Source organism: Gracilinanus agilis, chromosome 4 (assembly GCF_016433145.1).
Source record: "Gracilinanus agilis isolate LMUSP501 chromosome 4, AgileGrace, whole genome shotgun sequence".
NCBI lineage: Eukaryota > Metazoa > Chordata > Mammalia > Didelphimorphia > Didelphidae > Gracilinanus > Gracilinanus agilis.
The window spans coordinates 376,308,957-376,332,988 of record NC_058133.1 but is presented as its reverse complement, the minus strand read 5'-3'; positions in this window follow the sequence as shown (position 1 = coordinate 376,332,988).

The window sequence follows — 24,032 nt, the reverse complement described above, 5'->3', positions numbered from 1 at the left end:
ATGTTGACATATTCTCTTAGGTGGTCCTGGCCCTATTTTGATACAATGCCATGAAAGATGTGTACTTTCCAACTATTACAAGGAAGAGACAGAGAGGGAGAAAAAGAGAGAGAAAAAGAGGGAAAGAGCAAGATAGCCAAAGAACCAGAGACAAAGAGAATGAGACAGAGAAGAGGGAAAAGATAGAGAGCAAATAATATATACAGAATTAAAAAAAGTGATTGAAAAGGAAGAGAGAATAAAGATACAGAATGAGAACATGGAAGAAGAGAATCAGAACAGACAAAATGAGAACATACAGAGAATGAGAATGAGAACACAGAATGAGAATAAACTGAAAGTATAAGAACACAAAATAAGAACACAAACACAGAATGAAGACAGACATTCAAGGAAAGAATAGGAACAGAGAGAGGGGGTGAAAATGTGAATAGGGAGAAAATGACAGAAACAAAGAGTCAGAGACAGAGACAGAGACCAATTGTGGTTGTTCCTCTGTTCACAAGAAGAGTAGGACTTCTATTCATCTCTGCCCATAAAAAATGTGGTCTTGATTTCTTCTGCTACTCTAGCCTTCAGAAATTGAGTACAGAATCAAGAAGGTATATGCTATAATCACAGTGCTATATTCATTTAAAAAAACAATAGCCCTAAAACTCCATATGTAGTAGCAGGAGAAAGAAGCAAAATTGGTTGGGCAGTCAACAAGTATTTATTTATTTTTAAAGTCTTACCTTCTGTCTTAGAATCAATACTGTGTATTGGTTCCAAGGCAGAAGAGTGATAAGGGTTAGACAATGAAGGCTAAGTATCATCTGGATGTTTACACAGCTAGGAAGTGTCTGAGGCCAGATTTGAATCATCTCTAAGTCTGGATACTAAGCCACCCAACTACCCCTGTCAAAAATATTTATTAAGGGGCAGCTGGATAGCTCAGTGGATTGAAAGCCAGGCCTAGAGACAGGAGGTCCTAGGTTCAAATCCGGCCTCAGACACTTCCCAGCTGTGTGACCCTGGGCAAGTCACTTGACCCCCATTGCCTACCCTTACCAATCTTCCACCTATAAGTCAATACACAGAAGTTAAGGGTTTAAAATTAAAAAAAAATTATTAATCCCTTTCCCAACCAAATTATTTATAGCAGTATTTTTTATGACTAAAGAATTAGAAACAAAGTGGATGCTCATTAACTGTGCTCTGACTAGACAAACAATGGTACACAAATCTGGTGAAATATAACTGCTATAAGAAATTGATATGATGAATAGGGAGAAGTATGGAAAGATCTACATGAACTGATACAGAATGAAGTAAGCAGAGCCAAGAAAATAATACACCCAATAAATGCAACAATGGAAATGGAAAGAATAAATACAAAGAAATCAGATGCAAATATTGCATGATTACAAAGAACAAATTACAAAGAGGAGATATAAGAAGATGCCATGCCCTACTCATTTGCTGAGGTAGGATGCTTACTAGTGTAGTACATTACAGATTTTTTTCAGATTTTTTTAAGTATTGACTAGTTATACAGTCTCCTCTTCCTCCCTCTCCTCCTCCTTCTTCTAAAAATATTAATTATATGGAATAGCTCTCTCAGAATAAGGCAGAGGGATACTGGGAGCAACTATGATGGTATAGGAATAAAAGAAATGTCATTAATAAAAACTCACTATAAAACCTTCAGTAAATGTTTATTGAGCAATTGCTATTGTAATGCAGAGATACAATCAAGGCATCTACCCTTGTAAAACTTAACCATTTTTTTTTTTCACAAGGAGCTTGTGAAGAGTGGAGGGGTGACCTGGGCTCTGCCTTTGGGCTGAAACCTTGCCTTGAATCTGTGCTTTTGTCTTTGGACATTTGGAGCTTAGCTAACTTCTCTGGACCTTCCCTGATCTTCCCTATATCATTCCTCTATTACTTTCCTCATTTTCCTGTGGGCTTTGGGAGAAGGGTGGATTTTTGGGTTGTAGCAATTAGACTTTGAGGATTTAGTTCCCCATAGACAAGTAGGGCTTACCCTTGAAACAAACTACCCCCTACTTTATTGTTTTAGTACTCTCTAACCTCAAGGGCAGCCAAACTTCCCTGGCTGAGAGAGAGCAGGCTCTCTCTCATGCCAAGCCATTCCTATGACCCTCCCCCTCCTTGAGCTTCTCCCTAGTGGCTGTTAGGGAAACCCTGAACTCCTCTCTCCATTATAATCAACCCTGAAACTTTAATAAACCCCATGTTATCTAATCAAACCCTTTGCTAAATCATTGGCTCAACGATAAGTGAGGGTTGAAGGAGGGAAGGAATAATCCCTTTATTTTTCTGAGGGAAGCTGGGAGCATCCATCTTGGGAGGAAGTAGTTGTCTCTATACTTCCTCCTGGAAACCCTTCAGTTCACTAATAGGGAGGAGCCTTGGGACTCCTTCTTTGTGGACTTGAGAAACTGACTAGAAAGCCCACTAGTCAGATTCAAACCACTTCTGCCTGGCCCTAACCTTTGAGTCTGTAGAAATACCATTTTCCCTGGAAGAGTCCAGCCTTCCTCCCCAGTAACCTCTGTCTCTAGTCTGAGTGTCTCCCTGTTGCAGCTGCCTTCCCTAATTACCTCATCATCTCCCTTACTGTTCACTATACTGCCTTGTCCTCTATTTCCCTAAACTTAGCCATTCCCTTAAATCTCTCCTTACCACCTCAATCTACTATTGCACCTTCCTTTCCCACCAAAGGACCTAAACCCCCTATTTACCTTTTCTTTATTAACTTTTATTACAATTTTCCTTTTATTATCTTTTATTACACTATGTGCTAGACACTCAGCTTGATGCTAGGTATATAAATACAAAGAACAGAACAATCCCCACTCAGAATGCACAGATCTTTCTGCTCTAAATTCATTCAAAGTGATATTGACTATCAATAGCTTCGTCTTAAACTACTTTGACCCACTTATTCTTTATGAGCTTGAGTTGTTTGGTTTTCTTATAAAATTTTATGCTAAGTGTTACTGCCACTGTCCCTGACTTTTCAATGTTAGTTCTTTTCTCAATATTGTTTAACCAAAATATAGAAAATGTTCTCTTGAATTTGAAATGACAAAGTTTATGGAAGCTCTCTGTAGCTCTCAGAGTTTATGATGTCAATTAGGACGATGATTTGTAAATGCCTGCTAAGAGAGATTCCAGGCTTGCCACTACTTAATTTGTCCTTAAGGACTATTTTATTTTGTTGTCTAAGTAAAACCATGGGCCTTGTTAAAGCTTGAATTGGTCAGCTATTAAAGGTGTTTTTGAGACTTAAATACTCTCCTTATGTGTAACTGAGTCAGTACAGTTTACCACAATATAATTATAAGTAATAATTTAATGTTATATATATTTTTTGAAATAGAGATAACTGACAGAAACTAGAAATTTCTTATTTTGTCGTCATAATCCAAGAGTCTGTATACAATTCACATTAAGATTTGCATTTTATGATGCAATTTAAAATTGATACTTGACGACTTAAAGTTTTTTCACAGAAAATGCTAAAGAATGGCTCGAATCTTTGTGGGAATGCTTAAAATTTTTGTTCTCCCTTCCATTAGCTCTCCTAGTCTTGGAGATGGTTCTTAATTGTAAATACCTTAAACTAATTTCTTCCCACCTCTCACCCTTAAGTCTGAATCTATATCTCCAAGAACTTAACATGAACTTCTTGGAGATTTCCCCAGAACCCTTGTTTATTGATATTTAGCAGTAATATAGCAAGTATAGTAACTGCCAATCCCATGAAAAGCCAGAGAAAGAGTTAAGTAAAAAGAGCTTCCCAGAAAGTCCCTAACCACCAGTTTATGACCAGAGGATCCTATTCTCTAATGGATCTTATTAGCTGTCTGATGAAGCCTTTAAACCCTTTCTCAGAATAATATTTTTTAGATGTATAAACAAACACATAAGACTATAAGGAGAAACCATTTATTTTGAAGTTTAGTTAAAAAAATATTAAAAAAGCAAAAAAGTTGACCATTGCAGGTTTAGAACCCTTGATCTACATGCTCCCATTCATCTTAGAACTCTGAAACGGCAACTCTGGAGTAAGGCTGGGTGTCAAATTCTTTGTTCCAAGACTATCCATTAGTCTATGATGATACACAAATATCTGTGCGGGCCATGAAATTGGTCTCAAATGAGCTATGGAGGTGGCCATTCCTCCTTTCTGAAGCAAGAATACTTTATTGTTCTTCTTGCATTGTAATCTCTGCCAGTCTTTCTAAAGTAGAATATAAAGTTCTTTACATGTGGGGCTTTTACATGCATTGATGAGTTCTGTTGTTATTTGAGTTCCAAAATATTTTTTAGCAAGTAGATTTTCAGCTTTCCTGCTGAAAATTTTGATTTCACTTTAATTCTGGAAAAATTTATTCAGCCCTTAATATGAGCAAAACACTGTGCTGGGCTAAGAGCAAGATAGGGTTGTGATTCAAAGACAAGAAGGGCTCTTTCTGTCATCACAGAACTTATAATGAAGATACAACATATATACAAGGGACAGTGGTTGGGATTAGACCTGTGGTTTCAGTGATATCAGATCCCTCTACTCTCCCATATGTGATGTTACACCTTATGAAAATATCAGTCATTGAGGGAAGAGACTAGTTCACTTTTGTATTTGTAGTCTTCGTACTAATCATAGTTCCCAACACACAGTAAGTGGTTAATAATTGTTTTTATCCATTAAATCATCCACTTTTTTTAGAGCATTAAGCATGTGTGTGGAAAGGAGTAGTTTAAGAAAAGCTTTGAAAGATGTCAGATTGGAGTAAGATTGAATGTAGGCTGGAGAATTGGGGCTTCTTCCTGCAGGAAGTTAGAGGCCAGAGAAGTGACAATGGTCAGAACTATACAGTTAGGAATATTAATGGGGTAGTAAGAAGTTTGGTTTGAAGAAGCAAAAAGGAGAGGTAGGAAGACAAAGAAAGATGTCAGTCTTGAAAAACATTTTCCCTCCAAAGTTTTCCATCTTGTTTTCTGACTTTAAGATGTAGTTCCAAACAATTTTGGATTTTATTCACTTGCTCATTTGTTTAGGAAGTTTATTTTTTTCTCATATGAAGAAGGGGAGGTAAATATTTTATAAACCTGACTGCTTTATGATAAATGTTGTTTGGGAATAATTTAACCACCATAACTATGAGTTCTTTGAGATATCAAAGAAGGAAAAAATGAAAAGCAAAATGAAAGCACTTCTAATACACATTTAATGCTTATCCTCTGACAAAAGAAAATTGATATTTCATAAACATGAACAGAGCAGCAGGACTATAATGCACTGTTTATATGGAACCAATGTTTCAGCTAGAAGTAGCATTTCAAGTTAATGACTGCAAAAGTGAAAAAAAGTCTACTGAGAAAACTTAAGCTGAATGGTACAATCATATTGTGCCCGACTCAGAGAATAACACAGTTGTACTTAAAACTCCCCTAAGTTGGATCAGCCATTATAACAGTTGGTGAAATGACCAGAACTGAGGCGATTACACAGAATTGTGGGCAGATTGGAGAAATAAAATCAGAATGAAAGGACAATAAACATTTGACTCTAAAAATTGTGGTTCCAAGAATAAACCAAAACAGTAGTCAGGAGGAAAAAGTTGTGGGAGCTTTAAAGGAGGAAAATCATTTTTTAAAATATGCATTTTTTCTTAGCATACACAAATTCTATAGTAATAGATGTTTTTATCATAACCAAAATAATCCTGCCAATGGAGAGCTGTTGACTAGGATAGAAATGATCCATTTTATGTGATGCTCATATATTACAATGCATATTTCTTTAAGAGAACTTGCAGAGTTCAGTATCAGGCAGCCTTGGAACTTAGCAATTTCACATAGACGATTTCTTTTCCCATCTGGACCTGTGATTTTTATCAGTATAGAGAGTTCTTCATGTGGGTGTCCAACTAGCTTCAACAATATGGATCAGCAACAGACTGGTAACTTAGGATTTTAGAGACTTGCCAAAAGATTAAGTGACTTGCCTATGGCCATACTGTTTGTGTATTTTAGAGGCAGAATTTGAACCTGCCTTTTTTTGGAGGACTCTAAGACTAGGTTTTTATCCACAATAGCAAGAAACATATCATGAATGAATTATAATTTGTAAATCAATCATAAGAGCAAATCTGGCCTGAGACATTTCCTGCTTATGTGACCCTGTTCAAGTACCTTAACCCCAATTGCTTAGCTATTACTGCTTTTCTGCCTTGGAACCTATATTTAGTAAGGGAAGGGTTTGAAAAAAAATTAAACACAAGTGCAAAAGACAGGATGTTGGTACATTTCAGTCTGTAAGAATGGAAGAATGGAACTCCTAGAAAGTTGGAAAGTACAAATTTTGGTTTAATTTGACTCAAAAATTTTCTTTTAGATAAAGAAGAATAGTTTTGTGGCAAGACTATTCACTACCACTGGATCTGAGGAGACCTGGATTCCCCTAGTCCTAGTTTTGCCATTTATTACCTGAAGGAACTTAAATAAGTGACAACACTTGTGCTCTCTTTTTTTTTTTTTAAAGAAGGATTTCAGAGCTGCTGGGTGGCCCAGTAAATAGATAACCAGCCTTTGGGCCAGGAAGTCCTGGGTTCAAATTTGGCCTCAACTACTTCCTAGTTATGTGACCCTAATTGCTTAGCCTTTACTGATTGTCAGCCTTAGAATCAATACTTAGTATGCTAAGATAGAAGGTAAGGATTTTTTTTAAAAAAGGGGTTGATCTCAGAATTCCCTTCCACCACTAGCATTTTAGAAATCTATATGGTAATATTGTTTCAATCACTTACTTTACTTATAGTTAGGATTGCAATTGCTCTGGTTTTGCCTGTCTTTTGTCATATCCATTTGAAGGATTTGTGTGTTTGTGCGTGTGTGTGTGTGATAAAAACATTGAAAGTCATAGAAAATCTTTGAAATTCCACTGACCAGACCTTATTATCTTTCTGCTTAAATCCTCCCCCTTTCCAGACTTCCTCATTACGTTGAGAGCATCATTATCCTTGCAGTCTTCCAGTCTCACAACATAGGCATCATCCTCAACTATAAGTTGTAGAAGAACATCCTCACACTCTCTCATCTCCCATATCTGATCTGTTGCCAAGACTTGTTGGCTTCACCTTTGTAGCATCTCACAGACATGCTCTCTTCTCTCCTCAAATCCTGCCAACGCCCTGGTGCAGACCCTCATCTCTTCACACCTGGACTATTTCAATAGTTTTTGGGTTGGTCTGCCTACCACAAGCCTTTTTGTACTCCAGTCTGTCCTCCATTCAGCTGCTAAGTGATTGCCCTGAAGAACAAGACAGATAATGCTAACTTTCTTTCTCTACTCAATAGATTCATGTCATTTTCTATCTCTGGCATTCAAAGATTTTCATAACCTTTCTAGTTTTCTTATATCTTCCTCCTTCCATCCTCTCCCAGACCATGTAGTGACTGTTCTTTGAATAAGACACTTCATTTTTCTGCTCCAGGTATTTTGACTGGTTGTCCCCCATACCTGGAGTGCTCTTCCACCTCATCTCTACCTCCTGGCTTCCCTGGATTTTTTCACTTCTCAGCTAAATCTCACCTTCTACAGGAGGAAATCTTTTTCAATCACTCTTAATTCTAGTGCCTTTTCTTCTTTGATTATTTCCTATTTATTCTGTATGTATATATTTGTTTGCATGTTGTGTCCTCCATTTGACTGTGTGCTCCTCATGGTCAGGGAATTTTTTTTTCCATTTTTTGGTATCTCCAGAGTTTATCAAAGCGCCTGACACATAGTAGGTGCTTAATAAATGTTCACTGACTAACTAACCTATATTTTACTTGGTATAATGTAGTCTCAATGAGGAATTTCTCTTTAACAATGCAGTTTAGCAATTCTTCTACAATTTATACTTTTAGAGAGTTCCCTGGGGATTCTAAGAGCTTAAGTGACTTGTTCAGGATTACATATTTTGAGGCAAGACATAGAATCTTCTTTCTCCTGAACCTAGTTCACTATCCACCATGTCCACTCAGCATACTGTGGCATTTATTATCTAATGTCAGCAATTATTCTTCATTGCATTCTACCTTGTGATATAATTATTCATGTAAATCTCATCTCCCTTTTTAGATTGCAAACTGCTTGAGGGCAAGGTTCATGTCTTTATCTTTGTACTCTTTTAGCATCCAGAACAAGACCCTTGCAAATAGCAATTGTTCATCAATCATAATTAAATGAACAAAAATGAAAATAAATATTTTAGGCACAATAGTTCTTTTCCATTCTTTTCTTTGATGGAGAGGCCTGCATATTAAACAATAACCTAAACAGTTAGATGAGTATAGGGTCTGCAATAGCTGGGTGATCTGTTCTCATGAGGAGCAGGGCTGCCCTGCTTTGTGTCATTTCTAGTTTCCAGACAGACATGGTGCATAGACATTTCACTGGCTGAGGCAGGGTGTAGCCAATGAAATCAGAGAGGTGTCTTTCTCTAAATATCAAGGCTAAATATAATGCTGGGAATCTGGAGTGCTGACATTACATTTCCATTTAGAACTCTGATTTTTCCATGCTACCTGAGGAAAGGCATCTGATTATTTTTGTTTAGGGTGGTGGTCCTTATGGATTAAGTAGAAGAAATGTCCTTTCATCTTCTCAAGATATTGATGATAAATTATGAAAAAAATGATGATGAGGAGAATTGTGATCAAGTCACGAAAAGGAAAGAAGTCTAAAAACCATTTTGGAGGCAGTTTCCTGATGTTCCTTGGATGTTAAGGGTCTGCCTTTATTGTGGGATTCTGAGTCCAGTGGGATACAGGTCCAGGTCTGCGGGCAAATCTGGACTCAGTGATCAAGATAAAAGCATGCCTTTTGTCACTGATTTACAGGCTGTTGAAACTTAAAAGATTGATCAGTTGCTAGAAAGGAAAGAATAAGCAAGAAAAACCCCAAGCTTCATAAATGCTGAAGTTGATATCCCAATTGATCAACTATGTAAACATACAAAAGTGGCTATTTAGAAAGAATGTGAACCAAGTGAATCTTTAGCCACAACAATTTGGTCATCGCAGTTAGCCAAGAATGGAAATGTTACAGAAATGAACAACCTAGACAAAAGCCCATTAAGCATGTGGACAAACCACAGAAACTTGCAAGCCAACGAACAAAAGGAAGAAGAAACTCACTTCCAGACCACAAGTAAAATATTCAAGTGGAAAAACTCTGAAGCGTAGGGGAGTGATGAATCACAAGATGATTGGTAGATAGATCAACATTTTTGTACATGGATCAATCGTACAGTCATTCAGTGAGCATTTATTAAATACCTCTGATATGCCAAGTACAATGCTAGACACTTGGAATTACAAACCCAATAAATAAAATATTATCTTTTCACAAGGCGCTTATATTAAAATGGGTCTAAAGATAACGAATCACATAGCCAAAGGCATACTTAGAAAATACACAATGCACCATTTTTCAGCATTGTAAAACATATCAGCTTGAATCAATCAGCTAACAAATATTAGATACCTGCTTTGTATAGATCTATCTTGTCAATGTAACATGGTGAAAGAGTGATGAACTTGGAGTTCAGAATTTATAAGTTCAAATTCTGTCTCTTAATTCTCATGAGCTGGTTGACTATGGGCAAATAACTTCATTCTTCTGAATTAGAAGCAGGTCTGTAAGATCCATCTATTAAATTATAGATAGGTTATCAATCCTTGTTGGGTGAAGACATTTCTACTGTCAAAGAAATCACATATTTCTGACATTTTATGGAGTATAGTTTATTGTACTAGTTGGTGGGAATATAAAAAGATTATTGAAGGAACTGTTCCTGCCCTAATTGTTTTGAGCAAAGGGGTGACAAGAATGAATGACAATTCTGGTAGCCATCTGAGGGATGGATGGAGGTATGAGATTAAGAGTAGAAAGAACTGTTAGGAAAGTAATGAAATAGTACTTTAATTTTTTTACTATGTTATATTTTTATTTTTATTTTGAATATTTTCCCATAGTTACATGTTTCATGTTATTTCCCTCTCCCCTAAGTCCCCCTAACCCCCCTTAGCCGATGGGTTTTACATGTATCATTGATTAAGACCTAATTCCATATTATTGATATTTGGACTAGAGTTATCATTTAGTGTCTTCATCCCCAATAATACCCCCATCAGCCATGTGTTCGAGCGGTTGTTTTTCCTCTGTGTTTCTCCTCCCACTGTTCTTCCTCTGAATGTTGAAATAGTACTTTAGAAATAGAATGTCTATACCACTGTGGTGGCAGTGACAATAGAGAAGATGGGGATGGTTTTGGGAAGTGTTGCAGAGAGGGATTTAATAAGTCTTGGTAACCAATTTGACATGAAAGGTAAGAGAGATAGAGTTAGATATAACTAAATGGCAGTACCAGAGACAGAAACAGTGATGTGGCTGAAGAGAGAACATTATTGTAGCTAAAGAATTGGTGTCATTTGCCACATTTAGATTTGAATTCTTGAGTTTGTCATGGAGGTGAGTCTAGAGAAGGGGACCAAAGACAGACTCTTGAGGGGCATTTATATTAAGGGGCCAGAAACAGGATGAAGATCCAGTGAAGGGGGCAGGTTAGGAATGATCTTTAGAGCCAAAGGAAGAGAAAGAATTAAGTATGAGTTTCTTACTGTCAAAAAATTTAGAGAAGTCAAGGAAGGTTGAAATAAAAGCTTTTTGAATTTGGAAATTAAGAGGTTATTGATGAGTTTTGAGATATTATTTTTAAGGGAGTTCTGGGAATAGAAATCAGACTGCAAGGTATTGAGGAAACAGTGATGAGTGAGGGATTGCAAGCAACTTTTCCAATAAGTTTATCAGGAAGAGGAGATGTATCATTAGTGAGGAGCTGGGCTTGCTCTTCTGTGACTAGAAATGGTATTTATAATTTTTTGTGTCACAGACACTATTGGCTGTCTTGTGAAGTGTATAAACCTGTTCTCAGAATAATGTCTTTAAATAATTGAAGGAAATGCTAAATTTCAGCTAGACACAATGAAAATAAAAATGTAATCCCCCCTCTCTCTTCCAAGTTCATAAACCCCTTGAAATCTATCCAAAGAACCCCTAAGGACCAATAGATCAAGAATATTTAGACTAGAGAATAAAGAAGTGAGAATAGGTGATGCTTCTGAGAAGTTTTGAGGAATGACCTGGCAAGTCTAACAGATTTCATATCTTATCAATGATATAAGATACTACATTATTTGCTATTGATAATGGGTGAATGGTCTCGAGGGCAAAGGAGAGAAAATATGGAGCATGCACTTCGGAGAATGAAATAGGGAGTCAATAAGACTAGAGTACGAAGATTGTTGAGAAGTAGCAAGGGCTTGGATGAAATTATATAAAATTAACTTTATTCGGTGAAATTCTATGATTTTCTACTTCAATATTTGGGCAGCATTGGGAAGGGAGCAATCAATGACTAAGCACCTACTATGAAAGTGTCAGGGATTGGGGTAAGTCCTTTACAAATTTGATCTTCCCAACAACCCTGAGAGGTAAGTCCTATTATTGTCTCCTTTTTGTTATTTAGTAATTTTTTCAATCATGCCCAACTAACTCTTTGTGATCCCATTTTTGAGTTTTTTTGACAGAAATAGAGTGGTTTACCATTTCCTTCTCCAACTCATTTTATAGGTGGGAAAATTGAAGGAGATAGAGGTTAAGTGACTTGTCCAGAGTCACATAGCTAATAAATGTCTGAGATCACATTTGAACTAAGATCTTTTTGATTCCAGACCCAGTGCTCTATGAATTGTGTTCCTAATTGTCTCTCTGTCTACCCTAGAGCAGGCATGAGTAATAACAATTAGCTAATTTTTATATAGAGTTTTAAGGTTTACCAGCACTTTAAATATATTCTTTTATTTGGTCCTCTTCAAAAATCTGTGAGGAAGGTACTATTTGTATGGTTATCCATCCTCATGGCTAGTCTCCATAGCTTTTGTGATAATGTTCTCTCTGTTTTCCTTTGTTGTGGCTAGAGTCATAGCTTAATATTTGGGTGCAGATCAGAGGCAGCTTTACTCAGGAATATGAAGCTATGCAGCAATTCAGAAAGAAGAATTCCCTGCTGAGTACACAGCAAGCTTTTGTACTCTAAGAAAACCAAGTTGTTATTGTCTGCAGTTAGCTTTTCCAATGGAATGAGGCAATGTGTACCATCTGTGGTTGGCCTTCCAAGCAGAACAGGTCATACTTTTTTTTTCCACTGAGGTAAGAGGGGTGAGTTCAAATTCTGAGATACAGACATGCTGTTTTATAAGTGGATGCTAGTTCATGTCAAGAGTAGAGAGATACAAGAGCCTTCTTTTTGAGTGCACATACCTCTTGCTTGCTTTGCTTTTCCTCAGACTCCTTTGAAAGCTGTGATATCTATATTTGTTTATAGCAGGAAAGGCAAGGTTGATCTAATTCACTTCCTTCAGTAGTTTGTTTATTTCTTGGTCATTGGACCAGAATCTTCCATTAGGATTCCAGTTGCTAAGTTAAAAGTAATAAATGATCTAATAAATGACTCTGCAGTCCTTCTACCACCTTTCTGCCACTCTAGCATCTCTGCAGAAAGGGAAGAGGATTGACGAGAACTAAGGGTCATTTTATATTTGTCTTTCTTTCATGGGTGGCCTTGACCCAAAAATTCATCACCAAGTGGACCACTCTCTGTATTTTGGTAGAGTGGTCCAAGAGACGCAGACCCGATCTGTCACTGGAATTGTATTTGAAACCTTGCTAGAACAGTGCAACCTGCCAAATTCTGTATACCTCTGAGAACCACTTCTTCACATAATACAACATTTCTTAGTAGAGGAAATATTTGTTGAAGAAGAGAAATGATAATTTTCTTCAAAATTTTTTTTTGTGAGAAACAGCAGATGAACTATCTAGGCTGCACTGGTAGCAACAAGATGGATAAAGTTCCATAGGAAGTGCCACTATGTTATGAGTGGCTTCTTTTGTGGACAGTTGAGGCAAAATAGTGGCTATGAATGGAAAGATAATAAAGGTCATAGAAGAGTTGAAACAGGCATTGGTCTAGGCAGTGATGGGCAAACTTTTTAAAGAGGGGGCCAAAGGAAAGGAAATGCTCATCTGTCAGTCTGCTTCTAAGGCAACTCTTTTCAACTTTCATTGCATTGTATTCTACTCATTGTATTCTTCAGATTAGGAATAATGTCGGGTGGCTGGATAGGACATTTCAGGGGGCTGTATCTGGCCCTCGGGTGGTAGTTTGCCCATCACTGGTCTAGAGAACAGCCATAACTGATGAAACCATTGATCTATTGATTCCTTGTATTCCAAGCATTTCCTGTCAAATTCATGATATATAGATGGCTATTCTGTGGCAGCTACTCATGACCATTTAGTATGTCTCTCTGGGGAACTATTTAATGGTTTACTTTAGACACCTTCCTTTTGGTTTCAGATACAGGTTTCAGAAAATGTCGAATATGATAAATGTTGAATCTGATTCAATATTAATTTAAACTATGTACTCAAAAGACAAATCAATCTTTGCAAGGCTTGAGTTTCAAGAAGTTTACCAGGTCACAATAATAGTGACATCACTAATCCAGTAGAGGTTGCTTGCAGAAAATTGAGGAATTCTAACTTCTAGATAGTGTTAAGGAGTGTCCCAGGACATTTCTACAAGCTCTCTGGTGTGCAGTATCTTGTTTAATTTTATCAATACATTGATACTTCTATGACTTTGTGTTATTAAAGCAGTTATTCTCTCCAAAAGTTCTGATAGCATCTTATTTACACCTTTTAATCATGTCTATGAGCTTCTGTCAATTTGCTACAAGAGGTTCAATGTTCTTGGGGGTTCTCCTACAGATAAACCTCTTGAAATTGTGTTGGGGTCATCTGTAGGAAGTCCTTCTTCAATTTGGAGTTTGCTCTATGGAGTTTCCATGACAACAGTAAATACCTTTGGTGAGGTCATGTCTCCAAATCTTATTCTTTCCTCAGTAGATATGAGAGGGTTAGTGAGAGGCCCAGGTAACTGAAGGACAACATGAAATAATTAGAGTGGTGGCCTTGGATTCATGAAGACCACAGTTTCTACCTCTGATACTTGATGTATGACCCTAGGATGTATATGAGTTTTGGATTCTGTATTGATAAAATTGGGATGTTAATCCCTTCCTCATAGGCTTGTATGAGGCTGTAATGAGGTAAATGATGTAAAACACAAATGGTGATTTTCACTAAACTCCATCTAGTCTGCCATTTAGTTGTTTGTACTATAGAGGGAGAGCTGAATCATAGGATTGAAGGTCAATTTGTATTTTTAATTTATTTCCTAGGTTGTGATAGTTGAGGAATTCATCATCTAATAGACTGTCAAGTGGTGATGAGTCTCTTGGTATTTAGCTAGATTCATCCTTGGAAAATAAATGCAGTCCATTGCTAACGCTGTACCCAAATTCCAGCATGGAAAAACCTTTCAGAATTTGGGGTTTGTTGGCATTGCCTTTGAGAACCAAGGATCATTGTTATTTTAATTCTTAATGGAAACATAAGAAATGGTCAATTTACACTACAAATGGGATTAAAAACAAAACAATGATTGGCAGTACAAAATGGAAAAAACAGACTGGACAACTGTTACATCTCTATTTCTCTTTTTTCCATACACAAATAGCCCATCATCACAGCTTTGGGAACACAGAACTAAGGACAATGGAAATCATTTGATAGACCAGCAGGTGTTAATTTTATCTTAGCCATCCAATGGGAAAAATGGCATAAAATTAAAATGCTGCTTCTAAGATAGAAGCAAGCAGGAAAACCTTTTAATTCATGAGTAGAGTCACAGTAATCATAGATTCACAAATTCACAGTTTATAGTGTTATTCTATCCCATGATAGCCTCGGGGGAAGTTATAGTACCTCTAACCTCTGTTCTTTTGGTACTTGATTTTAGTCTGCTCCTTCCATTTACAGGTCAGTCTTTTTTTACTGAAGGTCTTTTTTCTAAAAACGAAGCTTCCCATAAGCAGGATTACAGAAAGAAAAAGAGGAACTTGATACTTGCTCAACCTTGAATCCATTTGGAGGTGGAGGGTGTCATATGGGATTGCAGTTGGATAGACCACACCATAGATAGATCAGCTAATGGCTGGGAATGGGGGGAAAAGAAAAGAAATGAAGTTAAATGAGTGACTGACACTAAAAATTTTTCTGATTCTTCTTTAGGAATCTTGGGGACCTCTGAATTTTGGTTTGCTATTCAGACCCTTTTCATTTCTGCTCAAGGATAAATGTATAGAATGCTGCAGTATTCACAAATTTCACTGTTCACTAGATTATCCAGACTTAGTCCTTAGCAATAGTGTGGGTGGCCATTAAAGTCTTTTTAATGCCACAAAATGTTCCCTTGTTCTAATGGGATGATAACTACCGGCAATCATATTTAACCACATGGAGTGGTTAAAATGAATAGTTTCAGGGTTATTTCACTCAGGATAGGTCAGAAGTACAAGGTTAAATGGAAAGCTATTTTAGCAGTTCATTGGAAGGAAGAATTCTTTCAAACAATTATCAGTAGACAATATTATTGCTTGGTTATGAGGTTTTCTCCTTTTCTTAAGCGTCCCAAGCTAGATTTTACTGACCTAGAGGAAATAATTCAATGTTTACAAGTCAATGCAGGAAAGCTAAGGAGGTTTACATGTTCTTGTTCCATCTATGAAGTGTTTTTAGGGTAAGAAAAATGGTTGGGTCATTAATCTTATCATAGCAATGAACATATGAAAATAATGCATTTTCTCCCATATATTTCCATGACTCTGGTTCCCATGAAATTTTTGATAGGAGCCAGTTTTTTTTTGCCCCCCCCCACTTCCTTAAGCTGTAGCTCATTTTTCTGATCTTTTAGTAAAATGAAGCTGGAATGATGCTGAGTCATATGTGATTGAAGGTTTCAAGACCATTTAGAGGTGGTTTTGGCAATGTTAACAATGGTGTGGAGAACTGACCAGGGCGAGCTTTTAAGAGAAACTGGAAGATGGGACTGACCTCTGTACCAGGCACAAAAACATATATGGGCTGGTAAGACTCCAGGGCCTGAGGATGGTTTTGGTCTCTTTTGTGAAACTTAAACCTCTCTTGTTTTCCTTAATATTCAGTGTAAATGAGTGGTCAGAGTTCTGGGCTTGAACTTCTGTGTATCTGGGCTCAAATCCCAGCCTCAATAATTACTGTGGACAAGTCATTTACCTCCTCTGAGTTTAGGTTTCCTCATCTGTATAATAGGGATGATGATGGTGATGATGACAACTCCATGGAGTTGTTTCTTCCCAGTAGACTCTAAGCTTTCTTGAGAATAGGAGCTTTGAGTTTTTTCCTTTGAATCCTTCATGCCCAGCAGTCACTCACATATAGCAAGCATTTAATAAAAGTCTGTAGGATTGGATTGCTTTACCTCTAGCACAAGGTTATTGTGAAAAGAGTACTTTGTAAACTCTAAAATGCCATACAAGTGTTGGCAGTCAGTGGAGTTGATTTATGATTCATATAATGGCAACAAAAACACAATTTCATTGGACATTAGGTCATTTTGTCTTTTAGTGCTCATAATAAGTAATTTTCAACAATTGCCATTCTGATAATCCCCATTAATAAACTAATATTTGACACACTAGGATTTGAACTGAGGTCTTTCTACTCTAGATCCTTTCTACACCAAATTGTTGCCTCTAAAGCATCTCATTGACCATTTTTTCTATAATTCGTTATTGATTTCATTTCTTTCCATGACATTAAATTTCTAATTTCTTCAATGATGTTGTCATTGTTCATATTTACTATTTAGAAACTAGGAAAGATATTCAAAGAGAATAGCTTACTGAAAAGATCATATGAATATGGAATTACAAAGTAATCCTGATTTGGAGATGTAATCTTTCATTTCAAGGTAAAACTAAGATCATACCAGCTTCTGATAACCCTACTTTCAAAGGTTCTGAAGAAGAGAAATGTAATATGTTCTCTAGTTAGTTCATCCTAGGCAAGAGCAACATTAAGAATATGTCAATATTGCATGAAAGTCAGTGTGATTTAGTGAGAAGAGCACAACTAGACTTTTTGTTGGCAGCCCTGGTTCAGAATTCTAGATTTGCCACATACTAGTAGTCATGAGGACAAAAACAAATATCTTTAACTCTTTTATCATGTAATCATCTGAAAACTCAACAAAATAATCATTGTTCTCCATTTCTTACAAGGCTGTTTTGAGAAAAATTCTTAATAATCTGAAGATTTCTATATAAAAGTAAGCTATTGTTATTTAGCATTTTTTCTGTTTCATGGATCATTTAACCAATCCCCTGACCCTTACCCCATCATGATTGGAACTTTCTGGTGATGAGCTTCATTTTATTTAGCTAGTCTGGTACTTAGCTAGCAGACAGGTTATTTGATCCCTTTTTTCTTTGTTCTGTACTAGAAGCTTTTCAAGCTTGTTATATAATGTGCCAGACTTTTTGCTTTACTGGAATGGTTTCCAGGAATCTGAGGTCTCCTCCATGCTACAATGAGGCATCAGAATAGGTCTTTTGGGAATCAAAATGAAACACAATCTAAATCAATCAATCAATTAATATTCAAGCATTTTAGTGCCTCCTTTATGTAAGAAATTCTGTAAAATGCTAGGAATAAGATAGAAATTTCTGATAGCAACTGGACCTCTGAATTCATTAGGAAAGGGAAATCTCAGGAAAGGAAACTCCTTCTGCCAATGCAGGTCAACACCTCCTCTGCTACCTGTAGATGCTAAGATTTGATTGAGTTTCCCAGGGTTGAATAGCCAATTTGTGTTAGAGGTAGAACTTGAACCCAGGACTTTTTGTCTTTGAAGAGAGCTCTTGAATGAAAGGATCTAGTTGTGTGAAAATATTTACAGCATCTCTTTTTGTGGCAACAAAGATCTGGAAACTGAAGGAATGTCCATCAAATTGGAAATGGCTAAACAAATTGTGATATATGATTTTCATGGAATACTATTACGCAATAAGAAATGATGAATAAAATGATCACAAAAGACCTGTAAAGATTTATTTGAAATAATGAAAAGTGAAGTAAGCAGAACCAGGAGAATCTTATGCACAGTAATAGAAATAATGTATGATGAACAACTGTGAATGAATTAACTATTATCAGCAATGCTAGGATCTAGGACAACTTCTAGGGACTCATGACAAAAAAGGCTATTTACTGTGATAGAAGGAACTCTTGGAGGTTGAATGAAGACTGAAACATATTTTTCTTCATTTTATTTCCTCCATGAAAATTTTGCTAGTGTATGTGATATATCTTCTTCCACAACATAATGAACATGGAAATATGTATCATATGATAATACATGTAAAACCTATAACGTATTACCTGCCATCTTGGGAAGGGGGAAAAGGGAGGAGGAAGGGAGAGGACATGGATTAAAAATTGTGAGAAAATGATTATTAGAAATTGTATAAACATGTGAAAATGAGCCATTTCCAAAAAAGAGGAAAGCTTTCTGAAGAAAAAACATGAAAGTCATTTCTTTCCAGGAGTTTTTATCCAGTCCAAAATCAATATAATCAAAGTGATAATTCATTGCCCAGTTAATCTGTTGTATTTAGTAGAGAAGACTAATAATGCATAAATTATATATTATTAATGTTTGAAAATTTCTCTTCCAGGTTTCAATGAAGAAACCAATCCTTAGGAAGCTTGTTCTTTGACAAAACGCAGTTCAAACTCTTTTCCCCTTATTTTCTTCTCAGTTGTGATGGAAAACACCTGGCTATTATAAGCCTAAAGATCAGTTTTCTCATGTCAGACAGCTGGGTCTGATACATATGTTGAACTCACCAACAGGGAAATAAGAAAAGTTGTGCACTTCAGGGAAATAAGAAAATCTGTGCATTTTAGGAAAACAATAAATTATAGGCTTCTGATTTTATAGCCACAAAGAAATTAGGTCATACTTACTATGGAAGTGATAGTTCCCTATATTTTTTCTCCAAAAATTAAATGAACTGATTTTAAAATGGATATAACTGCCTGTAGTCAAGTTTAGAGCAACAAGAGGTTATCTAATATAACACCAATTTATGGATGAGAGAATTTAGGGCTAAAGAAGTTAAAGTCATATGGGTACTAAGTGATAGAACAAGGATTCAATCCTCAGTCATCTGAAACCTAATCTAGCCCAATTTCAGCTGTACTACCCTGCCTCCTTGGGATATTAGGTATTTTGCAATTGTATTTTTATTTTTTATACCAAATTTAATCAAGAAGACAAAATGATTTCCCAGGAAGTACTTTTCCAGCAACAATGACAACAAAAGTCCAAAACCATTCTCATTATTTATTTTTCTAAATAATCTTCTTTGATTTTTAAAAATTAAATGCTTCCTGAATTTCACCTGCAAAATGGGAGTAATGATTCCTGCCTGTAGTGTCTACATCAAAGGGTTCTCATGGGAGGCACATGACGATATCTTAAAGATTTTTGAAAATTTTAATTTACTTTACAAGTGCCAATTATTTTTACAACATCTCTAAAATCCATCTTTTCTTTATTTTTACTGTTACCATCTTAATTCAAGCACTGACTACCACTTCCCCAGATTATCATGATAGCCTTTCAAGCTTTCCCCTCTAATCTTTTCTTCATACCAAAGTTAAAAAGAATATTTCTTGCTCATTTAATTATATCACTTCCTTAAAAATTCAATGTCTTTTTATTGTCTTTTATAACTAGTGCCACTCCTCTTTACTAGCTCTATGTGACATTGTTCAATCATTTCAGTCATTGTTTGACTCAAGCTTTCAAGGATGGCAACAGGCACTAAGGAAAAGGGAGGATAATACAGACATAGAAAACAGTATGAGCAAAGGCAAGGGAGAAGAGACAGTAGAATATGTTTCTGGGATTGAGAGCCAGGCCTAGAGACGGGAGGTCCTAGGTTCAAATCTGGCCTCAGACACTTCCCAGCTGTGTGACCCTGGGCAAGTCACTTGACCCCCATTGCCTACCCTTACCACTCTTCCACCTATAAGTCAATACACAGAAGTTAAGGGTTTAAAAAATTAAAAAAAAAAACAAAAAAAAAAGAATATGTTTCTGGGGACAAAGAATGGTTCAGTTGGTCTGGATAATGGAATACATGAAGAATAATAGTTTGTGCCACGGATAGAGTACTGGATCTGGAGTAAGGATGACCCAAGTTCAAATTTAGCCTTAGACACTTAATAGCTGTGTGACCCTGGGCAAGTACTTAACCCTGCTTGCCTCAGTTCCTCATTTATTTAATGATTTGGAGAAGGAAATAGCAAACCACTCCAGTATCCTTGCCAAGAAAACCCCAAAAGGGGCCACAAAAAATAGGACACAATGGAAACAACTCAACACCCACAAAACAGAGTTTTAAGTTTAATGCTTCTACTTTGTCATATGTCTTTAACATTGTATTTTAACAAGGTTAAAAAGTTTCCCTAAACCATTCTTTGTGTAGAACTGACCCAATCTATCTGAAAACCTAATGACATAAATGCAATTAAACATGCCTTCATTCTCAAATTGGCCAGAAGTACCTCCAACACCCCTTTTGTTTGCTTTTGTAGCTCTAAGACAAAATCCAGACATTTATTTACTCATTATATGACTTGATAGGCCATCTGATGGTGATTTAAAAGGTCTGAGATACTAAGTGCTTAAGTGGGGTTTTAATTAGTAACTGGCAAACTTCAAAAGGCTTCCATGTTTGGTTTGGATAAACCCTGATTAGCTCCAAGGCTTAGTTAGTGTTTCAGCATCATTTCCCTACTCAGCATCTCATTCTCATTAGTCTATCAGTCTCTCCAGGGAGTAAGATTTGTGTTGTTAATAAACCCACAAGGTAAAACATTTTGGGAGGATGTCTTTGCAAAGTCTGATGCACTATCTGACTTTCCAATTATCTTTCCAATTTTTTGCTTCTAAGCTCCTTGCTCATTCACATGCATTTCTTTGCCTTTTAAGAAAGAAGCTGAACTGGAACTTGGAAATCATCTAGTTCAACACCTTCATTTCACAAATGAGAAAACAGGACTAAAGAGATGATGTGTCTTACTTAAGGTTACAAAGCTAGGAAGTGGCAGTCAGTTAGTAAACTTTAATTAAGTGCCTACTATGTGCCCAACATAAATATACAAAGATAAAAGACAGTCCTTTCCTTCAACAGCCTCTTGATGTCATGGGAGAGTCAACATGCTAACGAACATGTTTAAAACAAGCAACATACAGAATAAATGTGAGATAATCAAGGCACAAAATTAAGAGGATCAGCAAAGGCTTCCTGTGGAAAGTGAGATTTTAGCTGGGACCTGAAGGAAGCCAGTCAAGCCAGGATGTAAAGGGGAGGAGGGAGAACATTTTAGGCTCAGCCCTTTCTGCTGACACTAGTAGAAAGGAAATTAAAAACGCTTATGACACTACCCTGCTCCCTTAACCTTGTCTCTTCCCTATCTGTCTCTGTGTTTCTCTCTGTTTCTCTAGTGTCTGTCTATTCCTCTCTGTTTCTCTCTTTGTCTCTGTCCTTTATTCTTTTTCTGTCTTTTTACAGGGAAATTTTTTCTCTAAGTTGGCAAAGTTCATTTTTCTGGGGCTGCTTACTAGAATTCCAATGAATTACTTTCTAGAATTCCAGTGGTTCTATTTTTATACCATCTCACAAACAGATGTTTATAACAACAGCATGCAACGATTGTATATTTCCCAGAATTGTAGACTTTCTTTTGGAAGGGAAACCGGGGGCTATCTAGTCCAACCCATATAGAATCTCCTCTCTTCCACCCGTTCAAAGATACTGCTCTGATGAAGATGCAATTCAGGTCTTTCAGTGACTTGTTATGGGACCATCAATTCTTCCATCATTTTATCTTAAGCCACAAACATCAAACATTCATGTACCAGGAACTCCTAACCACAGGAGGTACAAAGATAAAGCTATGACAGTACCTGTCCTCAAGGAATTTACATTCTGGGAGAGGTAAAGGACATGTGCATATTTATAAAAATAAATATAAAGTATTTTATAATTTCATTCATTCATTAATTTATTTATAATTTTATTATAAATTTTACAATTTATAATAAAAAGTATTATAAAAATAAACAAAAGTATTTTAACATACACGTATGTTAAAAATTATTACAAATATAGTGTATACAAGACAGCTTGGGGGGGTTGAAGGCGGAGGCATTAACAGCTGGGAAAGGGATCAGGAAAGGCTTCATGTAATTATGATTCTCTGGTTTATGTCTGCAGCTGTTCCTATATATCTATTATTGCCTCTTTGCTTGGGTTTTTCTTTGAAAAGATCCATTCCCCGCCCCCTACCCCTACTCTGGCTGTGCCCAGTTAGGCATTTACTCAAATATTTTAGGCGAGCACTATGTTTGGTGCCTATTGCCAAGGCAGCAGCTCAACCACGTCCAGTATTTTCAGATGTTAGAAAAATTTTTCAAGAAACTTACTAGAAAATAGTGGTAATTAGAATAATAATGATAATGGTTCTCTGTTGTTCCCAGTAGATTGTAAGGTCTTTGAGGGTGGGATTTTATTTTTGTCTTTGTGTCTTAAATAATACAGCACATTCCTTGGCACCTTATAATAGAAGTTTAATACACGCTCATTAATTGATTGATTTATTATGGGGCTTTAAAAGCACTTTTCTCATACCTAATTTCTGAGCTGGCATCTCCATTTACAGCTGAGGAAAATTAGACTTGCCGAAATTATGTAACTTGCCTGGGTGACAGAACAAGTAAATGCTTGAGTGAGAATACAAAACAAGATCTTCTGCCTCCAAGACTAGTGAGTATAGAATCTGGGAGCAGCTAGCCAAGGTCTTCTTCTGATGCTTTGCCATACTTAGGTTCTTGAAGGCAATGATCAATGCCTCTTATATATATCCTACCAAGTTAAAATGGGGTTCAAGTATGGATCTGACAGTGGGTTATCTGGAGACCACTGGTCTGGATTTTTTGAATGCCGGTGGTAGTTGGCCTTCATACTCAAAGAAAACAAAATTAAATCATTGGTGATGCTTTTTGAATTGAGCATAAACTGGATTTAAGTAAGGCAAAGTTGCACAAAATTCCAGAGTCATCAAAGTCCAGTGGCAGGACAAAAGTCAAGATGATTAGTGATGGCTTGGGTTGCGGTGGATGACCTTGGTGTCTTTGACATCTAATCAAGCTCTAAGCACTCCACAGTGCCCACTTCCACTGTCTTCATGGCCATTAGAACAAATTGTCTTCATTCTCCCCTTCTGGTGTGGGAAGTCTTCCCATGCCTGGAATAGACAACTTAACTGAGTGACAGGTTTGAGATCCTCAACCTTGTTTAGCCCATCTACTAAGAATATTTGACCAGAGTGTGGATGTTGCACATGCCACAGCTCCTGGGAACCACAGAGAAGAACTGGATGATAGATAGACCCTAAATGAGGAAGGCATATCAGTGGTACTAGTCTTCCCTGAACACCCCTTATACTAGATGGCAGGGGAGATGACATGTCAGTTAATTTTGAAGTGTTTTTTTTTAAAGGAGAAAGTTAATTACCAGGTGATGAAATTTGGAATTCTGGCAATAGATGAAACTCTTTATTACAAAGGGTTAGTGTTTGTGATTTCTTTCAGTGGAACACCTACATTGCTGAATTCACGAATCTTTAGAAGTACTGAAGCATCTGTCTGCAACAGGTTTCTTTCCTTACTGAGAAGGTACCTTGGAAAGCTTTCTTTTTTTTTTCCTTCCCCTTGTTCATTATGTGGTAGATTAGCCTGGGCAGATTTTGAACCCCTGTGGTTCCCATCTGTACAATTTAGCATTTTGCATGTTACAAAAGCTCTCATTGTTTCAGTTCCTATATAGTCTAAGATTTTTATGCTTGTACCTAGGTCACAATATGAATGAAAATCTCTCACTTTAAT